This window comes from Dipodomys ordii, unplaced genomic scaffold, assembly GCF_000151885.1.
Source record: "Dipodomys ordii isolate 6190 unplaced genomic scaffold, Dord_2.0 Scaffold8, whole genome shotgun sequence".
Lineage (NCBI taxonomy): Eukaryota > Metazoa > Chordata > Mammalia > Rodentia > Heteromyidae > Dipodomys > Dipodomys ordii.
This window is the reverse complement of record NW_012267224.1, coordinates 19,064,041-19,088,731: the sequence shown is the minus strand read 5'-3', so window position 1 is coordinate 19,088,731 and position 24,691 is coordinate 19,064,041. Positions and strand designations below refer to the sequence as shown.

General features: G+C 42.5%; 1 protein-coding gene across 1 annotated transcript in view; it reads right to left on the bottom strand.

Annotated features, from left to right (window-relative positions):
• Positions 1 to 6,878, bottom strand: part of Rhoh (ras homolog family member H) — a 34,008-nt gene extending 27,130 nt beyond the window's left edge. Inside the window, exon 1 of the mRNA XM_013009137.1 lies at positions 6,629 to 6,878. The gene's annotated coding sequence lies outside the window, so the exon portion shown is untranslated. The remainder of the gene's footprint in view (positions 1 to 6,628) is intronic.
• Between the last annotated feature and the right edge of the window lie 17,813 nt (positions 6,879 to 24,691).

The window sequence follows — 24,691 nt, the reverse complement described above, 5'->3', positions numbered from 1 at the left end:
TTCCAGGTTTCCCTTATTTGCAATAACTAGTATAAATCTGAGTCCAGCAGAAAAGGTCAGATAAGGTGATGTTAGGTGAAATGAACCCCAAGATAAGGATTCAAATGTTTTTTCTTTCTTGTGATTGTTTCTAACATATTATAAGATGATTCTTTTGTTGCTTTGTATGTCCCTCCCCCATGGTATAACCCGTGCTTTCATTGTATTTGATGTTGGTTTAATTTGTGGAGGGGAAGGGAAAAAACAACTTGTTTCAATAGGGATACAGGTGGACCCATTGCAACAATGAGATGTACAAGTCGTTATGTCGAAAAACGAACTTTACAACTTTGGGGGGTGGGGCGCGGATGAAAAGGGATGGGAAGGGAAGGGGAAACAAAGGAGGAGGCAACAATGCTTGATAAGAAATGTACTCATTACCTTGCCCATGTAATTGTAACCCCTCTGTACGGAGGAAGAACATTCCAAACAGAGGCAAATAGTGTGTGCAAAGGCTAGGAGGTACAAAAGGGCTTGACTTAATCAAGATAGTGAAAGGCTAATGATCCTGGGGCACAGTGATAAAGGGAAGAAATGGAAGAAGATAAGTACTCATAGAGATGATCACATGGCCCCCAAGCCCACAAGAGACTCTTGTTGTTGTCCATTATGGGGCTTGAACTCTGGGCCTAGGCGCTATCCCTCAGCTCTTCAGCTCAAGGCAAGGGCTCTACCACTTGAGCCACAGTGCCACTTCCAGTTTTCTGGTGGTATATTGGAGATAGGAGTCTCACGGTCTCTCCTGCCCAGGCTGGCTTTGAATCGCGATCCTCAGATCTCAGCCTCCTGAGTAGCTAGGATTACAGGCATGAGCCACTGGTGCCCGACCACAGGAGTCTCTTACATGAACCCAAATAGGAACTTGTTAAAGTCCAGTGGGATACCTCTGCCAATTAAAACCTTTGAGTTCTCTGATAGGCGCATTATCCTTCTAGAAAATTCTCTGTGGAAACTCTAATCACTAGTGTAACATTATGAAGTGAGTAGAACATGGTGTGTTGGGTCCTTTATTTACCTTTTCTTTAGTCAAAATATTTAAAGCCACTTGTAATATATCTTGTACCTACAGCTGGACCAGATAAGATGAGCTAAAAACTGAAAGGAAATAATGAGGCCAAGAGAAATAAACACACACGAAAAGATAAACCAACATGAAGGGTATGATTAAACAGCAAATGTCTGCCGTGTGGCTTGAGGCTTATGGGCAACCCGTAAGAAGCAAGACTCAAACGCCACAGAAAATTGGGTGCTCACTGGGGAGAAATTAATGTGATCTTAGTCCTGGCTTCCTTAGGCTGAGACTAAGAGAAATTGCCACTGGATTCTCACAGAGACTGTAAGAGGTGCTGAAAAGTTGCTTTTGTGAGGCCCAAGCATCCACTAAAAGCAGAACAAAAAGCTAAAAGGTATAAACAACAACAACAACAACGAAGTTTAAAAAAAGTGAAACGCTGGGTCACCGAGCTCCCACCCCACCCCACTACTTCATATCTGTGTCTTTTTACTCCTGCAGACACTTATCAATCATCCAAGACTCCATCTAGGGCAGGATTTCCCAGTAAGACTTCGGTGACCCAAGGCAAACTGCCACTGGGACAGGCAATGGCGTCTTTTTTTTTAATCAACGTGGGGCAAAAGGCAGCCCTGCTCTAAAGAAACAGAACAGCCAAAGCTCAGGCCAGACAGCAGCCGGCGGCTCCAGCTCCCTTCCAGTCATGAAGTGATAACTGCCACTTTTCCGGAAACAGCCTGAGATAGCGACCACCAGGCCACACCTGTGACCAGGCATGTTGTCTCATCGTGCATCACTCTGCCTGCCCCAGTTCTCTGTCTGTTCAAGCGTAGCACCCATGTACGCACCCCAAAGATGGCTGAAGTTGTGCTGAAATGCTCTCTTCCTGTGGCTGCCACGTAATAAATCTTCTTTCTCTGCCTGTTACCACATCTCCTAATTTGGCATCTTGGGGTGAGGGACCAAGATCTAATATGTGGAAATCCTGGGGTTAGACCCTTGGGTCTAAATCAACCCATTTCCAAGAGGACCTCGTGGCGAAGGCAAAACACCATCCTTACACTAAATTCGGCCAGCAACAGGTTTTTGTCAAGCACATCCTTCGGTTGATTTCATCTCATCAAACAGTTCATCGAACACAACTCTAGAAATCTATAGAGTGGACTGTGGCTGGATCCCGGAAAAAATGGTCTGAGAAAGGAAGGTTAAAGCGCTCTCTCAGCAGTGTGCTGATTGCTCATGCTAGTAATCCTAGCTTCTCAGGAGGCTGAGATCTGAGGATCATGGCTCAAAGCCAGCCCAGACAGGAAAATCCATGAGACTCCAATGAACTAGGAAAATCTTTGAGCAGAAAAAACTAAGCAAGAATGTGAGGTCCAGAGTTAAAACTCCACTACACACACACACACACACACACACACACACAGATTTCACGCAATCGTCTAAAAGATTTGAAGTGGCAGTGAATGTGCATCCAGCAGAAAATCCAGTGGGCTTCTCAGAGTCCTCGCAGCACGTACCATCCATAGACTAGCAGAGGGACAAAGACAGCTGGCTCCATGGAGCACCCCTCCAGTAGAATATGAGGCTGCTCGGCTTTTTGGTGGAAAAAAAGCAAGAAGCACTGCAGCCTGGTTTAGAAGCTGAGGGCCTCTGCCTTGTGTAGTGTCTCACCTTGCTGTGGGTTGAGAGTTATCTCAGAAGCAGGCTGGGAAGGGGCTCGGACGGGGCTGGCTGCAAGATCCCCTGAGCACGCTTCCTTTGTGAAGGATGCCTTCTCTCTGTCTGGGGATGGCCAGCATTTGACAATCATAAAGAGCCAAGCATTGTCTCCTGCTCCCAGAGGGAGGCTTTCCCTACTGCCTCTCACTCTCTTCCAGGCTTCACGTACAGATCAATTTCAGAGGGAGACAGGTCTAACTTGCTTTCCTAGAAATGTATCTTTTTTTTTCCTTTTTGCCCATCCTGGGGCTTGAACTCAGGGTCTGGGAACTGTCCCTGAGCTGCTTCTGCCCAAGGATAGCATTCTATCCTTTGAACCACAGATCCATTTCTAGCTTTTTGTTCGTTTAATGGAGGTAAGAGTCTCATGGACTCAGATCCTCAGATCTCAGCCTCCTGAGCAGCTAGGATTACAGGCCTGACCCATCAGCACCCAGTGAGACATTTCTTTTTAATGCATTTTTCTTTCTCTCTCCTCTTCCTTCCTCTCATTCTTTGAACTGAGTTATAGAGGTAGTTACACGGGGAAAAAGCAAATTACTTAAAATACTGCTGCAGACACACACACACACACACACACTACTCTCAGTGTGTTATTTCTGCCATGGTATACGACAGCCAGGGCACAGAAGTGAGGGGAAGTCCTAGACACTTGAGAATGGCAGGCAGGAGGGGAATTATGGGCATGGCATCACATTGTATTCACCGGTCAACCCTTCAGTATGACTACCAAGCAAGAGACCGGAGGCCTGGCCTGGCTTACAGAGGTAGCACAGGCATGGATAATCAATCACTCAGTCATCACTTGCTGACCAAAAGCTTGATGCTCTTAGCTACCTCCCAACCATCCTGTGACATCTTAAAACCTTTTAACAGACAGGATCTCAAAAGACTGTAAAGCTTTTGAAAAGCAAGACCAAGACTCAACCCATCATTTCTCCTGGCTTTGGTCTCTGCTTGCGTCACAGGGCAGAGCAGGGAGAGAGAAGCAGCTGAGCCCCAACTTTTCCTCAGCGCTGAGCTTCACTCTGAGATTCTCAGACATAGGCAATCGATAGGGGAAAGTGAAAAAGTGAAGTCTTTCTGAGAGACATCTTTGCTTGGAGTGCGTTCTGATACAGCCACAGAGAAGAGCTCGTTTTTCTTGGTCTCCTGAGAATAAGGAGCTTTTAAATGGAATGTTTTCAATCATGTGACAGCTCTGTGCCCTGAACTCACACGTAGCAGTCTTCAAAAAGCAAAGGTGGGAACTTGAATCAGGAATCTTTTACTGAATTATTCTGACTTAGATTAAGCTCAATGCTCCCCACACCTACCCACTCCAGCCATACATTTTCTTACTAGTTTTGTTTTTATTTGTCTCTCCCCCCCGACTCCTCGTCAGTCATAGGGCTTGAACTCAGGGCCTGGGCCCTATCCCTGAGACATTTTGCTCAAGGCCAGTGCTCTATCACTTTGAGCCACAGCTCCACTTCCAGTTTTCTGGTGGTTAATTAGAGATGAGAGTCTCACAGACTTTCTTAACCCTACTGGCTTCGAACCACAATCCTCAGATCTCAGCCTCCTGAATAACTAGGCTTGCAGGCCTGAGCTACCAGCGCCTGACTTCTTTCTGGTACTCTATTAACCAAAATGCCTTAGCTTCCATAGCTTTTCATGTTGACACAGACCCTCCTCTGTGACATGCCACTTCAGATAGGAAATACATCCAAATCTTGTCCTCCTGTTTTCAGTTTTAATCCCAGGACACTATAATTTTTCTTTGTGTGGGTGTGCTAGCATTCAGGCTTGAACTCATAGCTTGAGTGCTATCTCAAAGCCTTTTTTTTTCTGAACTGCTATTATAAAAGTGACATACAGAGGAGGTACAGTTCCATAAGTCAGGTAAAAAGTACATTTCTTTTGGATAATGTCACCCCTTCCCTCCTTTTCTCCCAGTTTTTCCCTCCCATCTCCACCCACAAGTTGTATAGTTCATTTTCAACATAGTGTCCAGTGAGTACCACTGCTGCATTTGTTCACCCTTTGTCCCTCATTTCTGTGGTCCTTGAGCTTTTTTCTTCAAGGCTGGCACTCTACCACTTGAATTACACTACTGGCCTTTTGGTGGTCAATTGGAGATAAGAGTCTCATGGATTTTCTTGCCTAGTCCTGCTTCTAACTGCGATCCTCGGATCTCAGCTTCCTGAGTAGCTGGGATTGCAGGTGTGAGCCACCAGCACCTGACAATACTATAGTTATTCATATCTAGCTCCCAACTAAATGATAAATGACTGCATTAAAACAAAATGTCATTCCCTTCTGATCGAGATTTAATGATGGGAAATATAAAATGTTAACTCATCTTCAGCGTAAGATCCGAATTCTGAGGTGTCACTTGCAGAGTAAGATTAGGCTCATAAAGTACACCTTAAAATTCTAAATATTGAGCTATCTTAGGAATGCCGCAGGTTATTCATTTCATGAGTGACTTCCTCCTTGTGCATTCCAACTCATTACAGATAACAGGCTGCCTAGCCAGGTAAGAATATCATTTCAAACATCAGCTAGCTTCCCTCCTATAGAATGTAACAGAGCATATTGCTTTTTGATTTCCATTAACCTTAGATTATCAGATTATCTGTTGTTGTTTTATCCTGGCTTGTTGGTCTTGTGGAACCATGTTTATCAAGGAAATATTCAGTGGAGGTGGCAAGGTGTTTCAAAGTGGTAGAGCACTAGCCTTGAGTGAAAAAGCTCAGGGACAACACCCAGGCCCTGAGTTCAAGCCCCAGAACTGACACCAAAAAAAAAAGGAAAGAAAGAAAGAAAAAGAAAACATTCATTCACATTTTGGTTCTTCTTCATTGCGAAGCCACAATTCCTAATGGAAGATGATAGTGCCTCAGATAATTGCTCAAGCCAGGGCACTGCATAATTCAAACCTTGTTTAAAGACTATGAAACATAGGCAGTTGCCAGTGGCTTTGTAATCTAGCTACTATGGGGGCTGAGATCTGAGGATTGTGGTTCAAAGACAACCTAGGTAGGAAAGTCTGTGAGACTCTTATCTCCAATTAACCACCAAAAAACTGCAAATGGATCTGTGGCTCAAGCAGTAAAGTACCAGCCTAGACTAAAATAGCTAACGGTCAGTGCCCAGGCTCTGACTCAAGCCCCGGTCTCAGCATAATTGTCATAATAAAGCAAACACATAAATAAATATTTTTTGGGGGTCCGGTCGTGGGGCCTGAACTCTGGGCCTGGGCGCTGTCCCTCAGCTCTTCAGCTCAAGGCTAGCGCTCTACCACTTGAGCCATAGTGCCACTTCCAGCTTTTTTTCTTTTTGCTTATGTGGTGCTGAGGAATCGAACCCAGGACCTCGAGCATGCAAGGCAAGCGCTCTACCACTGAGCCACCTTCCCAGCCCTAAATAAATATTTTTAAAGGCTGTCAGAGATGATATAGTCAAATGACAGTGCTCGTCGAAATAATCCTTGATTGCTGATGTACTTTCTAACATGGTAGACATTTGTCGATGTGCTTTAGAACTTTTTTCTTAAAGCAAAATCCTTCAGAGACAGTTTAATAAACTACAGAACAAAACCAGTGTCTTTGCATTCTATGCCCAACTTACTGTGTTTTTTTGCCAGTCCTGAGACTTGAACTCAGGGCCTGGGCTCTGTCCCTCTCTATACTCAAGACTAGCGCTCTATCTCTTGAGCCACAGCACCACTTCCATGTTTTTCTGTGTATGTGGTACTGAGGAATTGAACCGAGGGCTTCATGCATGCTAAGCAAGCAACTTTATCACTAAGCCACATTCCCAGCCCCCAACTTATTTTGTCTCAAAATATTACCTAACATGTCCACCCACCTGGTTCTCTGGACGTAGCTGCAAACAGTTGTCTTCGCAAACCAAATCCACTCTACAAGGGCAGCAATTGGCTATCAGTGGCAACATGTTTAAAGAAGGCGCTTCGGGCTGTGATTGCAAATCCAGACAGGAGTTTGAGATAGGAGGCTAGGAACAGCAGGAAGTGCCCAGCTAGCGGCTGCAAGCCCACAGCGGACAGGCGTGCTAGATGGGTTGAAAAGAGAGGATGGAGGCCATCGCTGCGACTGCTGCTGCTACTTCTCAAACTCAACTTCTTCTCATGGCCTTGATAGGGATCTCTCATTTGGGCACAGACATCACAGGGTGTCTGCAGCCAGCACATCTGCTCGGAGCAGAGCAGACGTTGCGAACATTTCAGTTCTAACATTTTCAGTTACAAGCAGGCGGCTGCTCAGTTGCTATCTTTTAAAGTCACAGCTCTCTTGCAAGGTTCTGGGGGGAACCCAAAGACCAAAATTTTGGAGAAAGAGTAAGTTTGGATTCAGGCAACACAAGATTTAAATCCCAGTGATACTCAATGTTAAGGATGAGGCCCTGGTCCACAAAAATAGATACAATACTAGCTACCTTGGAAGAGTGTGTTTAAAATCAAAAAGCTGTTACCGAGCTTGGGAAAGCAAACGCACGCTACTTCTTTTGTAGATTTTGGCCTCCTAGATGGTTTTATTCTTTTCTTCCATCTCTACCCTTCTTAAAATAACAGCTGTTGGTTGAATTTCAATATTTTAGATGCTTTCCCAGTGTTTCAATTTATTCCTTATATATCACACATATGATCCTTATATATCACATATACGGTCATTGCCTTAATGATTTAATAACTCCAAAACTCTGTGAGTGTGTGTGTGTGTGTGTGTGTGTGTGTGTGTATTTGTATGTGTGTATTTGTATGTGTGTATGCCCCTATTAGGGTCTGAACTCAGGGCCTGTGTACTTCCCCTTAGCTTTTTGACTCAAGGCTAGTGCTTTACCATTTAAGCTCCACATCTGGCTTTTTGGTAGTTAACTGGAGATAAGAGTCTCACAGACTTTCCTGCCTGAGCTGGCTTTGAACTGTAATCCTCAGATTTCAGCCTCCTGAGTAGGTAGGATGACAGATGTAAGCCATCAATGGCCAGCTACATCTAGAAATTTTAAAGTCAACTTGTTAGTGACATTTTTCTTATGTATCATCTGAACACAGAATCTTCAGGGATGCCTCATGAAATCCTCTGCACTACAAATGCTGAGGATAAACGAGAATGTACCCTTTCATTTGATTCAGCAAATATTTATTAAACACTTGCTACACTGTTTATCAAGACAGCAGAGAACCGCAAGGGGAAAAAAAACTAGCCTGCTCTCATGAGCTTACAAGCTAAGCACATGAGTTTACAGGCAAAGTATATACAACTTGGTAATGAATTATGTTACAATGTGCTAAGTCTTATGGAGGAAAATAAAGCAGGAAATGTGATAAGAAGCCTAGGAGTATGCACATTTAAACAGAATCATCAGATAAGTCCTTGGTGGCAAGAAGGTAAACTCTTTTTTTTAAAAAAAAACATCCAATGGCCATTCTCATGGTCCATAGATCTTCACCATCAGCATAAATTAGGATTTAGCACTCATTTGCATCTCCATGTTCCAGCCTCTCTTTACCCATGGAAGCCCACTCCTACTGTTAGAAGGAGAAATAGAAAGGGGGAGTCCACCTCATAGCTAGCCCTGCAGGGCTGCTCTCCTCCTATCGCAGGGAACCAAATTCATGCTCACCTCTCTTCTCTAGCCCTCAACTGACTTGCTCACCCCTTTACCTCTCTGGTCCTTTCTGTATCTCTTCTCTGTATCTTTGAGTCCTATATTCATAATAGACTGCTGATTGGTATCTAGAGAGAAAGATGACCAGGACTTAGGTGTCCAACAGAAAATGTCAGGCTAGCTAAGAGGCTTAGATCTGAGGATCTTGAAGCCAGCCTAGAGAGAAAAATTTGGGAGACCCTTGTCTCCAAGTAACTCCCTCAAAACCAGAAGTGGAGCTGTGGCTCAAAGTGGTAGAACACTAGTCTTAAGCCAGGAGCAGCACCAAGGCCCCGAGTTCAAGCCCTACCACTGGCCACAAAAGAAAAAAGAAAATGAGTCTGTGAGAAAGTGGACTTTCTGGGCTGGGAAGGTGGCTCAGTGGTAGAGCGCTTGCCTTGCATGCCTGAGGCCCTGGGTTCGATTCCTCAGCACCACATAAGCAAAAAGAAAAAACCCGGAAGTGGCGCTGTGGCTCAAGTGGTAGAGCGCTAGCCTTGAGCTGAAGAGCTGAGGGACAGTGCCCAGGCCCAGAGTTCAGGCTCTACAACCGGACCCAAAAAAAAAAAAACAGAAAGTGGACTTTCTGTGGGATTTTCTTTTGTGGTCATTGTGAGCAATTGCTTTTTCCTGTACTTAGCTTCACATTCTTCCTCTGTTCTAAAACTTAGACTGATATCTAGCCTTGACGATCATAGTATGTTTTATTTTCCTGAGAGGGCAATAACTTATAATGCTGTTTAGTTTTGTACTATTGGTGTGTTGGTGAATTTTTAAACTGTGTGCTAACTACAATAAATTATATAAACTGACAAAAAAAAACAAAGAAGAAAATGCCAGGTTAGTACTGTATTGCTGTTTTCTTCTCCTTCACTTGGTTAATCTCTGCTCTCTTAATCTTTTTAGCCACATCCTAAGAATAATTTGTCAGTAGTCACTCTGGAGTCAGGCATTTGTGACTCAAATCTATAATCTTAGCTACTTCTGACCAACCCCTTTCTCACCCATTAGCTGGGTTCTGAGTTGAAAATAGTGGCAAGTGGTGCAGCTTTAAAAATGTTTAAAGAGGGCTGGGAAGGTGGCTCAGTGGTAGCCACTTGCCTTGCATGCTCAAGGCCCTGGGTTCGATTCCTCAGCACCACATAAGAAAAAAGCCGGAAGTGGCGCTGTGGCTCAAGTGGTAGAGCGCTAGCCTTGAGCTGAAGAGCTGAGGGACAGCGCCCAGGCCCAGAGTTCAGGCCCCATGACCGGACCCAAAAAAAAAAATGTTTTAAGATCCAGGCACCAGTGGTTTATACTTATAATCCTAGCTACCCAGGAGGCTAAGAACTGAGGATTGCAGTTTGAAGCCAGCGTGGGCAGCAAAGTCTGTGAGACTCTTATCTCCAGTTATCCATCCCTAAAGCTGGAAATGAAGCTGAGGCTCAAGTTGTTGAGCACTAGCCTGGAGGGGAAAAAAAAAAAAACTGTTAAACACAAATATCTGGAATATGTGTAGACGTTTGGTTTTGAATGGATATAGGCTTTTTTGTGTTCAAAGATTCCAATTACAGTTGCTTTTTAAATGGTTGAGAATAATATTTTCAATGCATATTCTGTTAAATGAGGAGAAGTGAGGGGCTGGTAGATGGGGGAAATGATGAAAGGGGTGATATGGATCAAGATGCATTATACTTATAAACTGATCTGTTGAATGGTGACTCTCTGTACAACTACTTAAAGATAATAAAATAATTTAAATGGTTGTGACTCAGCTCAACAGGAGAAAGTTACTCCTTGGATTTTCTTAATTTTAATGTGAGGTTTATATATGACCTTGTTGGTAAATCTAGAACAATTTGACTAGAGCGTTAGGCAGATTATCTATCATACCCAATAGCTTCCCCCCCCCCCCCCCCGCAGTGCTAGGAATCAAACCCAGGGCTTTATATGATGAGTAAGCTCTCTACCATTAAGGTTCAACTCAGCCCTCAATTAACTTATTTTCATAGAAATATCTATGATCATCACTTGAGTAAAAACATTATTTCTAAAAAATAAAAAAAACATTATTTCTGTTCTCTTTAGTATTGATGAAACTTTCATAGAGAGATATCTGTGCGGAAGTTTGTACTTACTTGGAAATTGCAATTCAGTCTCTAGATGAAGTAAGTACATGGATAAATCAAAATGCTATGTAGTCTAGTTGAGACAGCACCACACACATTGCTTAGTAGGAAAAATAGTCAGGGGCTCAAAAGGAGACAGGTGCCTAGCACAGCTGTCTTCTATTGGTCACTGGTGGCTCCGTTTCAGGAAGTTGCAGTACCAGCTCACTATAAATTGTGATACAGGGATCTGCTCTATCAGTTGGGGGATAGGGAACCAGTTATACAACTTGACTCCAACTTGTGATCACATCCATATACATATATACAAATACATATGGGCTAACCTTGTAAGTCAGGCCATAATTGATTTTCATGGTTTCCTTTCTGCTTTTCTATATGATTTTTCTAAAGCAGATGGAGAAATTGTTGTTGTTGTTTGTTAGTTCATTGAACACACCTACCTAAGTTTTCTCTAAAAATTCTTGTCATTTCTTGACAGGCAACATGTTTTCGCATAATACTCATTGATTTTACAGCAGCTATTCACACAACTATTCACAAAGCTATTCACACAAGAGTCCATGGACCACAGCCAAGCCCAGCAAGGCCATCCTCCTGTCACTCAGCCCCGACGGGGTCACAGGTACTTGGTCACAACCAGACACACAACTAGCTCTCACATAGACTCCCCAAGTGAGGAATTCCAGAAGTTTCTGCATTAAATCTGCTAGAAATTCTGTCTTAGCTTATGATAAAACCCAGAGTTGGAAAAGACATTCTGGGCTATTTAGCCACTCCATCTTTTTCTGGGGTGATAAAGAAGTATCAGAAGTAAGACAGTGGGGGGAGGGGTTTCTGGGAAATTAATTCAGTGTCTGAACTCAAAAAGAAAGAGGTAGTGGGAAATGCTTGATGACTACTAGAAGAAAACATGTTTATGACAAGTGCAGTCAACGATTGCAAGATGGGGCTTCCAGCTAAACTCGCTTCAAGCTAAACTTATTATTATTCATAGTGTTGCTGTGCATTTTTCAATCATTGAGAAGTCAGTTCTCCTAGGTGAATACTTTCTGCTTTAATTGTATTCAAAATGTCATTGTTAATCATAAACAAGTAGTCTGTTAAATTTTTGCCATATAAAATATGCCACACTAAAAGGCAAATATTTACACTGGTTTCCATGTTAAAATACTAATTTTTAAAAAAATGTTTATCAAAAACAAAACCGTTTAGCAATTTTGAGCAGAACTCCCTCTATGAAAGTTTTCTGTTGGACAATTCCTGTCTTTTAAATTAGCCTCGTGGATTTAAAAGATTATAACAACTTTAAAAAACATTGTGATAGGATGATATTGACATTACTATACTTTGACTTGAAATGTTTGTCTTTTACATTCAATTCATTTTATTTTGTGTATTTATTGGTGCTGAAATTTGAACTCAGAGCCTATGTACTGTCCCTGAGCTTCTTTTGTTCAAGGCTAGCCCTCTATCATTTCAGCAAGTTTCACTTTCAGCTTGTGTGTGTGTGTGTGTGTGTGTGTGTGTGTGTGTGCAGTTAATTGGTATTAAGTGTCTCATGGACTTTCCTGATCTGAGAATCACAGTTCAAAGCCAGCTGAGGTAGGAAAGTCTGAAACTCTTTATCTCCAATAAAAACTACCAAACAAAGGCAGAAGTGAAGCTGTGGCTCAAGTGGTAGAGCACTGACCTTGGATAAAAGCAACTCAGGGATAGCACCCAGGCCCTGAGTTCAAGACCCAGTACACACACACACACACACACAATTACTTTTATGTAAAATTGATTAGAATGTATTATAAACATGTGTAAAAGGGGGGGCTGGGAAGGTGGCTCAGTGGTAGAGCGCTTGCCTTGCATGCATGAGGCCCTGGGTTCGATTCCTCAGTACCACATAAGCAAAAAGAAAAAAGCCAGAAATGGCACTGTGGCTCAAGTGGTAGAGCGCTAGCCTTGAGCTGAAGAGCTGAGGGACAGCACCCAGGCCCAGAGTTCAGGCCCCACAACCGGAAAAAAAAAAATGTATGAAAGTATAACAATGAAATTTCTCTCTGTATAACTAATGTAAGCTAATAAAAATGCTTAAAATTACTTTTATAATAAACAAAATTTACTTTTATAAAGATTTCCATATTTGATCAACACAAGAGCACCATAAAATGGAGGACAACATTATCATTGTCTTCATTTCATAAATGAGAAAACAGAAACTCAGAGAGCTTAAGCAAGTTGCATAAAGCCACACAGCCAGTGAGAGCGCTGTCTGCATCAGTTTGTTCCTATAGCATGTTCCCTCCCTGGGAAAAAAAGCTTATTCCAAATTCTTTCTAGCACAAGCTATAGACATTGAATAGAGAACAGTGATACAAAACAGTAGAGAAAAATCTGTTACTTTAGAAGAGTCAAACTATAAACTGAATATGCTGATGAGTAAAATCCAAATTTTTATGCCCAAAAATTGTTTCAACCTATGTGTCTGAAAGTCTAAGAATGATTATACCGAATAGTAATAGGAGAGGGTCCCTCCATGTGAAACTAAAGAGTTTTTTTTTCAATTTTCCTTTTCTTGTCCATTTTTTATACTGTACACATTTTTGATCATCAGAAAGGTAAACATTATAATCTGCTTTTAGATAAGTGCTATTGACATATAGTTTATACTTGCTGTGATTCTCTAATGTATTTGGTTTCACTTCAGTCTTTTGGTTTGCTGGGAAATTTTTATTTGAAAAAGAAAGGCAGATGTGGTCTTGATGTTTAAAAAAAAAGTAATGTGTAATCACCACAGGGCTATTTGGAGAATCTCTCTGTTCTGGCTCATGTAACATACAGGCAGGTTTTGAGATTTTTTTTCCACTCAAAAAATCCATTTCTGTGGTTTTCATGGTCTCTGCAGTAAGTCTCAGTGTTTAGTATACATGACTACTACCTGTCTATACTCAGGTCCAGGTCCTTTCTTCTTTCTAGAATAACTTCTATTTTGAGATGGATAAAGTGCGCTGTCCAAGGGTTTTCGTGTCGTCTAGTCACTGGGAATGAAAAAGAATCTGGCTTCCCAGCTTCCCTGGCAGCTATGAGTGACCACACCACCCTGATCTAGTCAATGCAGCATTCCAGCATTCCAGGGAGTCTCGTGTTGGGTCACCAGGGGGATCGGGGAGAGTGGGATCCAGAAATCCTGCTTTCTTTTCATGCTTTACATGCTATACACAAGTGCAATCCTCTGAGAGCCACAGCTGCCATCTTAAGAGGCAGGAAAGCTAAGAAAGCTACAGAGAGGCAGTGGCAAAGGTTTGGCCGCCTCGTAAGTTTTAGTGTGTGAAATCATTAGTGGCGGTATTAGTCAAGCCATCGTTGTTTTTCCAATGTTTAAAACTGAGTATCTTCTGGGCTGGGAAGGTAGCTCAGTGGTAGAGCGCTTGCCTTGCATGCATGAGGCCCTGGGTTCGATTCCTCAGCACCACATAAGCAAAAAGAAAAAAGCCGGAAGTGGCGATGTAGCTCAAGTGGTAGAGCGCTCACCTTGAGCTGAAGAGCTGAGGGATAACGGTCAGGCCCAGAGTTCAGGCCCCACGACTGGACCCAAAAAAAAAAAAAAGAAAAAAAAACTGAGTATCTTCTAATGCTGTAATAACAAAAACCTGAAGGCTAAACACCATGGCTCATATGTATAATCCCAGCTACTCAGGAATTGGAGATCAGGAGGATCATGGTTTGAGGCCAGTCTGGGCAAAAGTCTTCTGAGACGTCTTCTTAATTAATAAGCCAGCCAAACTGGTGGATGTGTGATCCCCACTGCACAGACGCCGTAGTTAGGAAGATTTCATTCAGGCAGCTGAGGGAGGGGGAGGGGTGACAAGAGGGAGGAAAATGAGACCTTATGTGAAAAATAACTAAAGCACAAAGGATTGTGAGGTGGGGCATGGCTCAAGTGGTAGCGTGCTTGCTTAGAAAGCCCAAGACCCTGAATTTAAATCGTAGGCCTGCCTTGTGAAAGTTAAAATGTGTGTGTGACTCTAAGTATCACTATTCCATAATACTGTGAAATATGTGAAATTTATGTAAAGTGAGAGAAGGGATGGGTTAAGAGAGATGGGTGACAATGCTGTCAGACACTTCGTACTCATATACTGTTTGTAGAACGGGAACATCTTTGTACAACTACTTAAAGCTAATAATAAAAAAAACTGGGGGGTGGGAAGATGGTTCAGTGATAGAGTGCTTGCCTTGCATGCATGAGGCCCTGGGTTCGATTCCTCAGCACCACATAAGCAAAAAGAAAAAAGCTGGAAGTGGCGCTGTGGCTCAAGGGGTAGAGCACTAGCCTTGAGCTGAAGAGCTGAGGGACAGCGCCCAGGCCCAGAGTTCAAGCCCCACGACCGACAAAAAAAAAAAAAAATTCTCGGACAGCACCCAGACCTGAGTTCAAGTCCCAGGACTGGTAACCAAAAAAATAAATAAGTGCCAATACAACCTGAGGCTGAAGCTGTCAACATAAAGGAACTTAGCTAACACTCAACCTCAGTAGTCAATAGTGTAGAATGATACATAGAAACAGCTTGTAAATTGTTCTACTGGGACATTATACAGACATTTAAATAATATTTAGGGAGAGCAAGGGGAGCCACAGAAATTGAGAGACAACAGGTGAACAAATGCAGCAGTGGTGCTCCTAGACATGATGTTGAAAATGAACTATGCTTCTTATGGGTGGGGATGGGAGGGAAAAACTGGGAAAGAGAGAGAGAGGGGAAGGGTTACATGGTCTAAAATGAAATGTACTCTTTACCTGACCTACGTAATTGCAATCCCTCTGTACAACACCTTTATAATAACAATAAAAATTTTTAATAAAATAAAATATATTTGGGAAGATCATATGACCATGTGCTCATGATGTAAATTCATGGAAACAAAACTAAACAAGACAAACCCAGAACTTGACATCCTATGAATACAATTAACTACGACCGGCTGAGTGCTGGTGGCTCACGCCTGTAATCCTAGCTACTCAGGAGGCTGAGATCTGAGGATCATGGTTTGAAGCCAGCCTGAGCATGAAAGTCCCTATGAAACTCTTATCTCAAATAAACCACTCAAGAACCAGAAGTGGCATGTGGCTCAAGTGGTAGATCACTATCCCTGAGCACAAAGAGGCTCAGGGACATCACTCAGCTCTGAGTTCAAGGCCCACAACCAACCAAAAAACAAAAATGCAAAAAACACAACAAAAAAGACGTCAGGAAATAGTGTCAAAACACTAACCGAATTTGTCTTAGGGCACTGGGGTGACAGGTTGGTTGGGCTTTATCTGTTTCTCTGTTTTCTAAGTATTAAAGTCTCCCAGGTTACCATATTTTACATTTTAAAAATACCAAATACAGTAACTCAAATAGACAAGCATTAGCCTAAATTTCACAAAGACGCTGTATCAAATATAAGCATTTACTTGGCTCCCTAGCACCCTCAAGATAAAAGCCAGCTTTGCCCACCTGGCTTATCCAGCCCCACCACCTCCGCCTGTGTTTTCAGTCTTCCTTCTTCCCACCAGTGCTCTCACCACCCTCACAAACACATTTTTGTACCTCTGAGAATGATCTTGCCACAAGCTCAATAAGTGTCTCCTTGCCAGCACTCTAACTCCACTCAGGAGGCTGAAATCTGAGGATCATGGTTGAAAGCCAACCCACGAAAGAAAATCTGTGAGTCTTATCTCCAATTAATCAGCAAGAAGCCGGAGGTAGAGTTATGGCTCAAATGGTAGCATGTCAGACTTAAGTGAAAAAGTCAAGTGAGAGCATCAGGGCCCTGACTTCAAGCCCCAGTCCCAAACAAACAATTACCTCTTGTGTGCTATTCAAAATGCTTAATAGAAGTTGGGAAAGGTTTTCATCACAAAAGAAATGACGCACGTTTGGGAAGAGAAATATGTGGACTGCAATGTATGCTTGTATGGAAACATTACATGGTTCTCTATTACTATGCAGGCATTTTCTATTTTTTTTTATGTCTCAATTGAAAATACCTGTTCACAAGATAGAAAACGTGGTTTGCATGTGGCAGAGACTGTGGATTCCTCCACAGAGCTTCATTTTTAACTAAGTGCATGGTCGCTTAGCTTTCCTTTCAGCTGGATGCAATTCTGGCTAACGGGATGCAAGCCACAGCCAGCAATCTCCAGGAAGGTCTTGAATGAGAACAGGTGCTCCCTTTCTCTGAGCAGCCGACTGAGATGATGAAGTGGAGGCCGTGAGCTATGCTTGGAGGAGCAAAGAAGAAAACTAAGTGCCCCGGTCCACACATTGCTGCCTGTAGCCCTGGAACACCTACCTCTGAGTTCTGTTTCTCATTCACACGGAGGAGAAGGGGGAGTCAACTTTCTTCTTGCACACACAGTTGTGATGGTTGTGTCACGCAAATGGCAAAGCAGTTTATGAATACAATGCATTCCTGATCAGTTTTTACCTTCTCACCCATCCCTCAAAAAATCAAGTTTTCAGAAGAGTTACTATCTGAAGAGATGACTTGAAAGAAAGGGTTGAGCTCATTGCAAAGGGAAAAAAGAATGCAAAAGAAGGCAGCAGAGAAGGCCAAGGCCATCCATAACCAGTGGGAGGGCGGGAAATGAAGACAAAGATTTAGCCAAAGAATTTTTAAGAATAAAAATGGCTAATAGGAGCCAGGCACTAGTGGCTCACGCCTGTAATCCTATCTACTCAGGAGGCTGAGATCTGAGAATCACAATCCAACATCAGCCCAGACAGATAAATCTGAGAGACTCTTACCTCCAATTAACTAGCACAACATCAGAAATAAAGGCTCAGGTGGGAGAGCGCCACTGGTCACACTTAGAGTTCCAGAAAGAATTGACTGTAGTGGGAGAAGAGAGGTTTCTCAGAGGAGACTAGGGGTCAGATGTATGAGAGAGGCCACTACTGAGGGATGGCACGCAGGCCCTGGGCTCAAACCACAGTACCAGCACTAATTAAAAACAAAAGATAAGACAAAACTAGAAAAGAAAAGAAATAAGGCTAGATGTTGGGCTAGGAGTGCAGCCTGAGTGGTGAAATACTTGTTGTGTGTGAGAAGGTCTAAGTTCAATATGTAGTACATCTATATTTAATTTGTATATACAGAATAGACAAGTAAATAACTAAACTATTTGTTATTATTGTTATTTTAGTGTTTTCTTTTCTTTTTTTTTTTTGGGTCCGGTCATAGGGCCTGAACTCTGGGCCTGGGCGCTGTCCCTCAGCTCTTCAGCTCAAGGCTAGCACTCTACCACTTGAGCCACAGCGCCACTTCCGGCTTTTTTTCTTTTTGCTTATGTGGTGCTGAGGAATCGAACCCAGGGCCTCTGGCTTGCAAGGCAAGCACTCTACCACTGAGCCACCTTCCCAGCCCTATTTTAGTGTTTTCCTAGCAAGCAGTATTACTTTTAGAATCGTAAGTCCAAAAAAAAATCCATGGTTAAAAGTCTCAATTTTATACCTTCCATTTCTTGTACTCCTTTCTAGAAAAAGGAAGGGAGAAGCGTGCAAAGGAAAAGGAGGTAAGAAGAGAGGAGAGGGTGGAGAGAAGTTAGACTCTCTAGAAATGCACCTGTGCTTGGGTTCCAGGAGGGGCAATATGCAAACTGTTTATGGTCCTGCCCCAGGCTCTGCATGGAGACCACACAGTGAGAGCAGAACTAGCTAGACTAGTCTCACAACTAGACATCCAGTAACAACAGCCTGCTTTCAGCTTCTGGCCATAGCTTTGAGCTTCATGGGTGCCATCTCCTTGTCTAGAGCACAGCTCCCTACCTGGCTCTCAGATGCTCTGAGCTGTGAACTTCTCCTGCCCTCCCCTGCTAACTCTCCCCATATCTCACATGCAGTAATTATAATAAAGCAATGACACAGCCATGGTGTCCTCTTGGGTTTTTTGCTTTGGCGTGAAATGCTGAAGGCAGGGTCTGTCTCCGCACAGCACCTATCATGGCTGAGATCACACTAAGAATCCTCATACAGACCTGTGATCATTGCAGGTGCCTTCCAGAAAGTTCCTGGGGTCAGGGTAGTCATATGACTATTGCAACTTGGAGTTTCCATTTTGCTCACACTTGGGGTTCCAGAAATTGGTTGTGGTGGGAGAACAGAAGGCCCCTAAACCAACCCCTTGGAGGAGACTAGGAACCTGATTGCAAGGGCGTCCTCTACTGATGGTTAGACTGGAGGAAAGACCCTCCTTCACTCTTGGACAGGGTAGAGATGGGAAAGAAATTGTCAACATCAAGGTGTCTACCTGAATCCAGTGTCAGCGATCACTGCAGAATTATTAGGCTGGCTTTTGAAAAAAACTGGTAGATTCCGTATCAACATTTGCTTGTTCAGTCAACAAACGTTAATACTTCTTGAGCTTGGCCTGGTATCAGGAGATTAAGATTCAATCACTCAGGAAGGCGGCAGTGAAATGGCTTCTCACAGATAGAAACTCACACTGTGGAGCGGCATTGAGCCAACCTCAGCGTATTTGGTTGCTGGGACAGCAGTGACCATGTGCCAAGGCGTGGTGACTTACACCAGTCTTTTTGGCTGAAATGCAAAATTACATTGCCTGCAGAGTTCCAAACTTCAAGGTTGTAAGGGAAGAATCTGCCCTTGACTCTCTCCTGGGCTTGTGTGGCCATCTTCTCCCAACACCTCATCGTATCGTCTTCCCTCTATCCATTTTTCTTTTCTTTTTTTGCCCAACATGGGGTTTAAATGCAGGGCCTGGTCCTGTCACTGAGCTTTTATGCTCAAGGTTAATGCTCTACCACTTGAGTCACAGCTTCACTTCCGGGTTTTTGGTGGTTTATTGGAGATAAGAGTCTCATGGACTTTGCTGCCCACGCTGGCTTCAAACCAGGATACTCAGATCTCAGCCTCCTGAATAGCTAGGGTTACAGGTGTGAGCCATCAGCACCCTGTCCATTTTTCTGTGTCCAAATTTCTCCTTTTTATAGGGATACAAGTCACACTGGATTATGGCTCAAATGTCCCTCAATAAAGATCTTACCACTAACTCAAATACCATTCTGAATTTAGGATTTCCACATCCTAACATCCACCCACACCTTAGGGGCAATCCAAAGCCCAGGTGTCATTGCTGACCTTAAACCATTTCCTGGCCATGTTGTGTGACTACTCCTAACACTGGCAGCAGGAGTCAAGGCCAGCAGCATCAGGGGAGACACACGATGGCACCCTTGTCCTCCAAAGGGGCTTGGTGATCTCACAGTGCTCACTCCTGTTTTCTACAAGCATGGTCCACACAAATGCTGAACTCAATTGTGGAGCCATTTGTCAAGAAGAGAAGACAGACTGATTAAAAAGGATACCCAAGCCAGGCGCTGGTGGCTCATGCCTATAATCCTAGCTACTCCAGAGGCTGAGATCTGAGGATTGCAGTTCAAAGCCAGCCTGGGCAGGAAAGTCTGAGAGCCTCTTATTTCCAATTAACCACCAGAAAACTGGAAGTGGCACTGTGGCTCAAGTGATAGAGTGCTTGCCCTGGGCTGAAGAACTCAGGAACAGTGTCCAGGCCCAGAGTTCAAGCCCCACGACTGACCAAAAAAAAAAAAAAGGGGGATATTCAGTCCTTTAAACATACAACCCAACCACATGTCCAATCTAAATAGTTTACCTGAACTCCCCTGTAAAATAAGAAAATCATTCACCAGGACACAAAATAAAATATGCCAGTCTGCTTTCTCTAAAATACCAAAATAGCATTCTCAAAACAAGAACCTAAATAGGAAATCTACCCAATCATTATCTCAAGAATAAATTTTATGTCTCAGTTTCAAGCACACAAATAGGAAACGAAAGTGGAAAAGCTTTCACTAAACAAAATACATTAAATGGCTCCTGACCCATGAACTCAATCTTTCAAGTAATTATATAACCTGATATCGCTATTAAATAAGAAATAACCTCATTTGGTAGTATCTGAACCAGAAAGATTCAGCTGAAAAAACAGTCAACAGGTTCCAATTAGAGCACAAAACCCAGAAATTGTCTCTGAGCGAATGCTTGGTCCTTTCTAGAATCTACCTCATTTGTTTTGTTTTCATTTTCTTTTTTTTTGGGGGGGGGTCCGTCATGGGGCCTGAACTCTGGGCCTGGGCGCTGTCCCTCAGCTCTTCAGCTCAAGGCTAGCACTCTACCACTTGAGCCACAGTGCCACTTCCGGCTTTTTTCTTTTTGCTTATGTGGTGCTGAGGAATCGAACCCAGGGCCTCATGCATGCAAGGCAAGCGCTCTACCACTGAGCCAACTTCCCAGCCCTCATTTTCTTTTGTAATCTTTAAATCTGGTGCTATTTGTGAGCACTTAAATGGCAGTGGGGATAGCCAGTGTGTCTAGTTAGTAGGCAAAACACACACAGAAAAAAATAGAGGTGAATGATGAGAGCAAGTTATTACAAGTAATCCAGCTGCTTTTTAAAAGGGTACCAAAAATAAATAGAGCTACAAGAGGTTCTTTTCAACTTTAAATGCCTTCTAAAGACATTAGTAAGTACCTTGAACCTGATCTGAAAAATGAACATTTAGGGGAAGTATTCATGGGCTAATTTCTGACCTCTTGTGGTCAAGCTGTAATAAGGTTCTCAAATATATCACAATTCTAAATTATTGCTGCCACTAGGAGAATCTCAATCTATGGAGGATTCCAAGGAAAACAGTCATCCACAGTCCCAGGGGTACTTATTCTCTTTGCCCCTAGAGAGTTCTATGGATGTTGTAAGCCCTTTGGCTAACTTCTGCTCAATGGATGACTGAAGAACCCCAAAGTAGTAAGCCTTGGGTGACTCTCTTCTTCTAACCTCTGCAGAATATTCCTCTGCAGAATATTAGTGATTGGGAGAACACCCCAACGCAGCAAGCAAGTTGTGCATAATTGGCCCCGTAGAAGTGCTGAGAAGAGCAACTGTGTTACTTAATCATACCTACCTGATAGTGTGTCCCCCTAAACAAAGGCCATACTAGTATATCAAGAAGAATGTAGCCAAGGGCCAGGGGCTCACGTCAAACCCTAGCTACTCAGATGTCTGAGATCGGAGAATGTGGGTTTGAAGCTAACCCCAACAGGAAAGTCTGTGAGACTCCTATCTCCAGTTAACCACGAAGAAGTGGAGTTGTGGCTCAAGTGGTGGCAGCCTTGAGTGAAAAAGCTAAAGGACAATGCCCAGGCCCTGAGTTCAAGTCCAAGTACCAGCACAAAAGGAGGAGGAAGAAGAGGTAAAGGAGAAAGAAGAAGAAGTGGGAGGAGGTAACATTTAGACCTCAGAAAGTAATCTTTCACTGTTGTTTATAATTAAGACTTACAACCTGGAAACCACTGGACTGTGATCATCTGAATTCCATTCTCCTGAGTAGCTAGGTTTACAAGTGTGAGCCACCAGCACCCAGAGGTTACTTGCTGTTTGGTTTGGGTTTTTATTTTTTTAAGCCTTCTCTATTTATATAATCACAACTATTTGGAGAGACAAAATAAAATTTTCAGATTTTTTTATTTAACAATAATACTTCATGGATTGTCCTCTAAATAAGCTGATGGGGATCTGTAGCACATTGCCTTATCCAAAGGAATGTATAACATGTGCTTCTGTACATGCTTTTCTAGAACCTGTCACACTCCCATAAACATTTGGAATCTTTTTCCCTCTTCTTGAACCATCGTGACAAACAGAAAATGTCAGAAGCAAGGCTGAGTGAGCTAGATTAGCAAAGAGAATTCTCCCTGACACTCCATTGAGGGGACCCCAGCTATAGAGGGACTCATACATAGAAGTTCTAACAGATGTAGGCTTACGGTTAGATCTCGAGTCAACAGCTAAACTGCCAGATATGTCAGTGAAGGGGCCCCCAGATGGCCAGAACCTACCATGGAGTCCTGCTCAGCTTTTTATTGTCTAACGAGACTTCCCACAATGAAGAAGAGACAAACCACCTCCATTGCCTGATAGTTTCTGTTGTCCTGAATGATATTCTTGACACCCCAGAGTCCATGAGTATAATACAATTTCATTTTATGCCACTAAGTTATGGGGAATTTATTATATGACAATAGGTAGCTAGAACAGGACCAGTTCATCCCTTCTAATGGTTGCATATTTCACAGTATGGTGACAACACAGCCTGCTCAAGCATTCCTGGCAAGGGCATGCACTTGGTTTCTAGTTTTTCCCACTACAAAGCTTACTGCATAAACAAAATAGATCCCAGCAGATACGTAGTTACCTTGAGACTTTTGTTTTCTTTACATGAGAATTATGCAGAATTTCTGAGTTAAATATATATATATATATATATATATATATATATTAGGGTTTTTTTTTTTACAAATTAATTTGTTTAGAATTTGTCATTTAGAATCTTCTTCTCATTGTTCCTTTGGGGTAGAAGATGGATGATCTATACTTTCTCTCTTTCATCCTAACAGGTAGATGGTGTGGAGCTAGTGGATGGTGCTTTTCTTAAGCTATGAATGTGAGTCCATGATTTTATGCCTGGGCAGTTTTTAGTTTCCATTTTTGAAGGACCTCTAAATGTGCAAGATGTTTCTCTTTAACACCGAGACTCGAGATTCAGGAATTCTGTCAGGACAGGTTGAAATATGGCCTTTCTTTCATCATTCCTGCCTAGAATTTAATGATTTAATGTAAGACTTTATTCAGCTCCAAAATTTGCATCTGTTAAACCTGGCTTCACATGAAAAGCCCTGTTACTCATGTTAGAATTAGAGTACCAATTCAAGATGATAAAAAAAAAAAGTAGCTGAGTACCTTTCCTGAAAACATTGGATCATCACAGATGTTAGTTCAATGATCTGACATTTGGCTCTTGAAAGCAATCTGAAGTGCAATAAAACAAAATACATAATTTACCCTAATCTGATCATTACACAGTGGTGCATTTAAAAATATCACACTGTACCCCATAAATATGTACTATTTACTATGGGCTGATTTAAAATTTATAATGTATACATTAAACAATTCACTGTAGTATCAATGATGGTATTTCATTATAATTATATATGTATATATTTATATATATATGTACATGCTGTGTCTACTTTTAAAAAGAATGGGATACACAGTTTGAGGGGAAAGAAAAACTACTCAATAAAAATAAAATATCTCCCATATTTAATACTCCCCAAGGCCTGTCCCAAGATAACCTGATATTCTTTTTTTATAAAAGCTTTCAAAAATTCAAACTGGGCACTGGTAGCACATGTCTGTAATCCCAGCTACCCAGAAGAGAGATATGAGAATGGTGATTCAAGTCAGCCCAGGCCACAAAAGTCTGTAAGACTCTTATCTCCAATCAACCACCAGAAAACTGGAAGTAGTGCTGAGGCTAAAAGTGGTAGAGTGCTAGCCTTTAGCTCAAGGACAGTGTCCAGGCCCTGAGTTCAAGCACCAAAAAAACAAAAACACCCAGGTGCCAGTGGCTCACGCCTGTAATCCTAGCTACTCAGGAGGCTGAGATCTGAGGATCACGGTTCAAAGCCAGCCCAGGCAGGAAAGTCCGTGAGACTCTTATCTCTAATCAACCACTAGAAAACTGGAAGTGGTGCTGTGGCTCAAGCGGTAGAGTGCTCGCCTTGAGCTGAAGAGCTGAGGGATAGCGCCCAAGCCCAGAGTTCAAGCCCGATGACCGACTAAAAAAAACAACAAATCTTTGAGAAATTCTTCATGTATAACAACAACAAAAATTATTAGTGTGGTAGTATGCATAATTTCCTTCCTCCTCCTAATAACAAAACATCATTTGTACCCTGATCATTTCCCTTTCATTGGCTTATTATGTAAATTGGATAAATGGGAAATTTGGAAAGTTGAAAGTAAAACCAAAAGCCTGATATGAGAGATTTGTATCTGAAAGGCCCAAAGCTATTCTCTACTCAGAGAATCAATGGAAAGCAAAAGGGAGCGTTATTAACGAGGCCACACCTGGCATACATGTCAGGGTCGTGATGAAGAGCCAAAGCAGGAAATATGGAGACAAAAATGCCTTGGGCTATCTACAAGATATGAGAATGGGAGACAGGAAAAATACATGGGCAAGAAGACTTTAAGGAGTATTCTTACAAGTTATGCCTATAGAGCTGGGAAG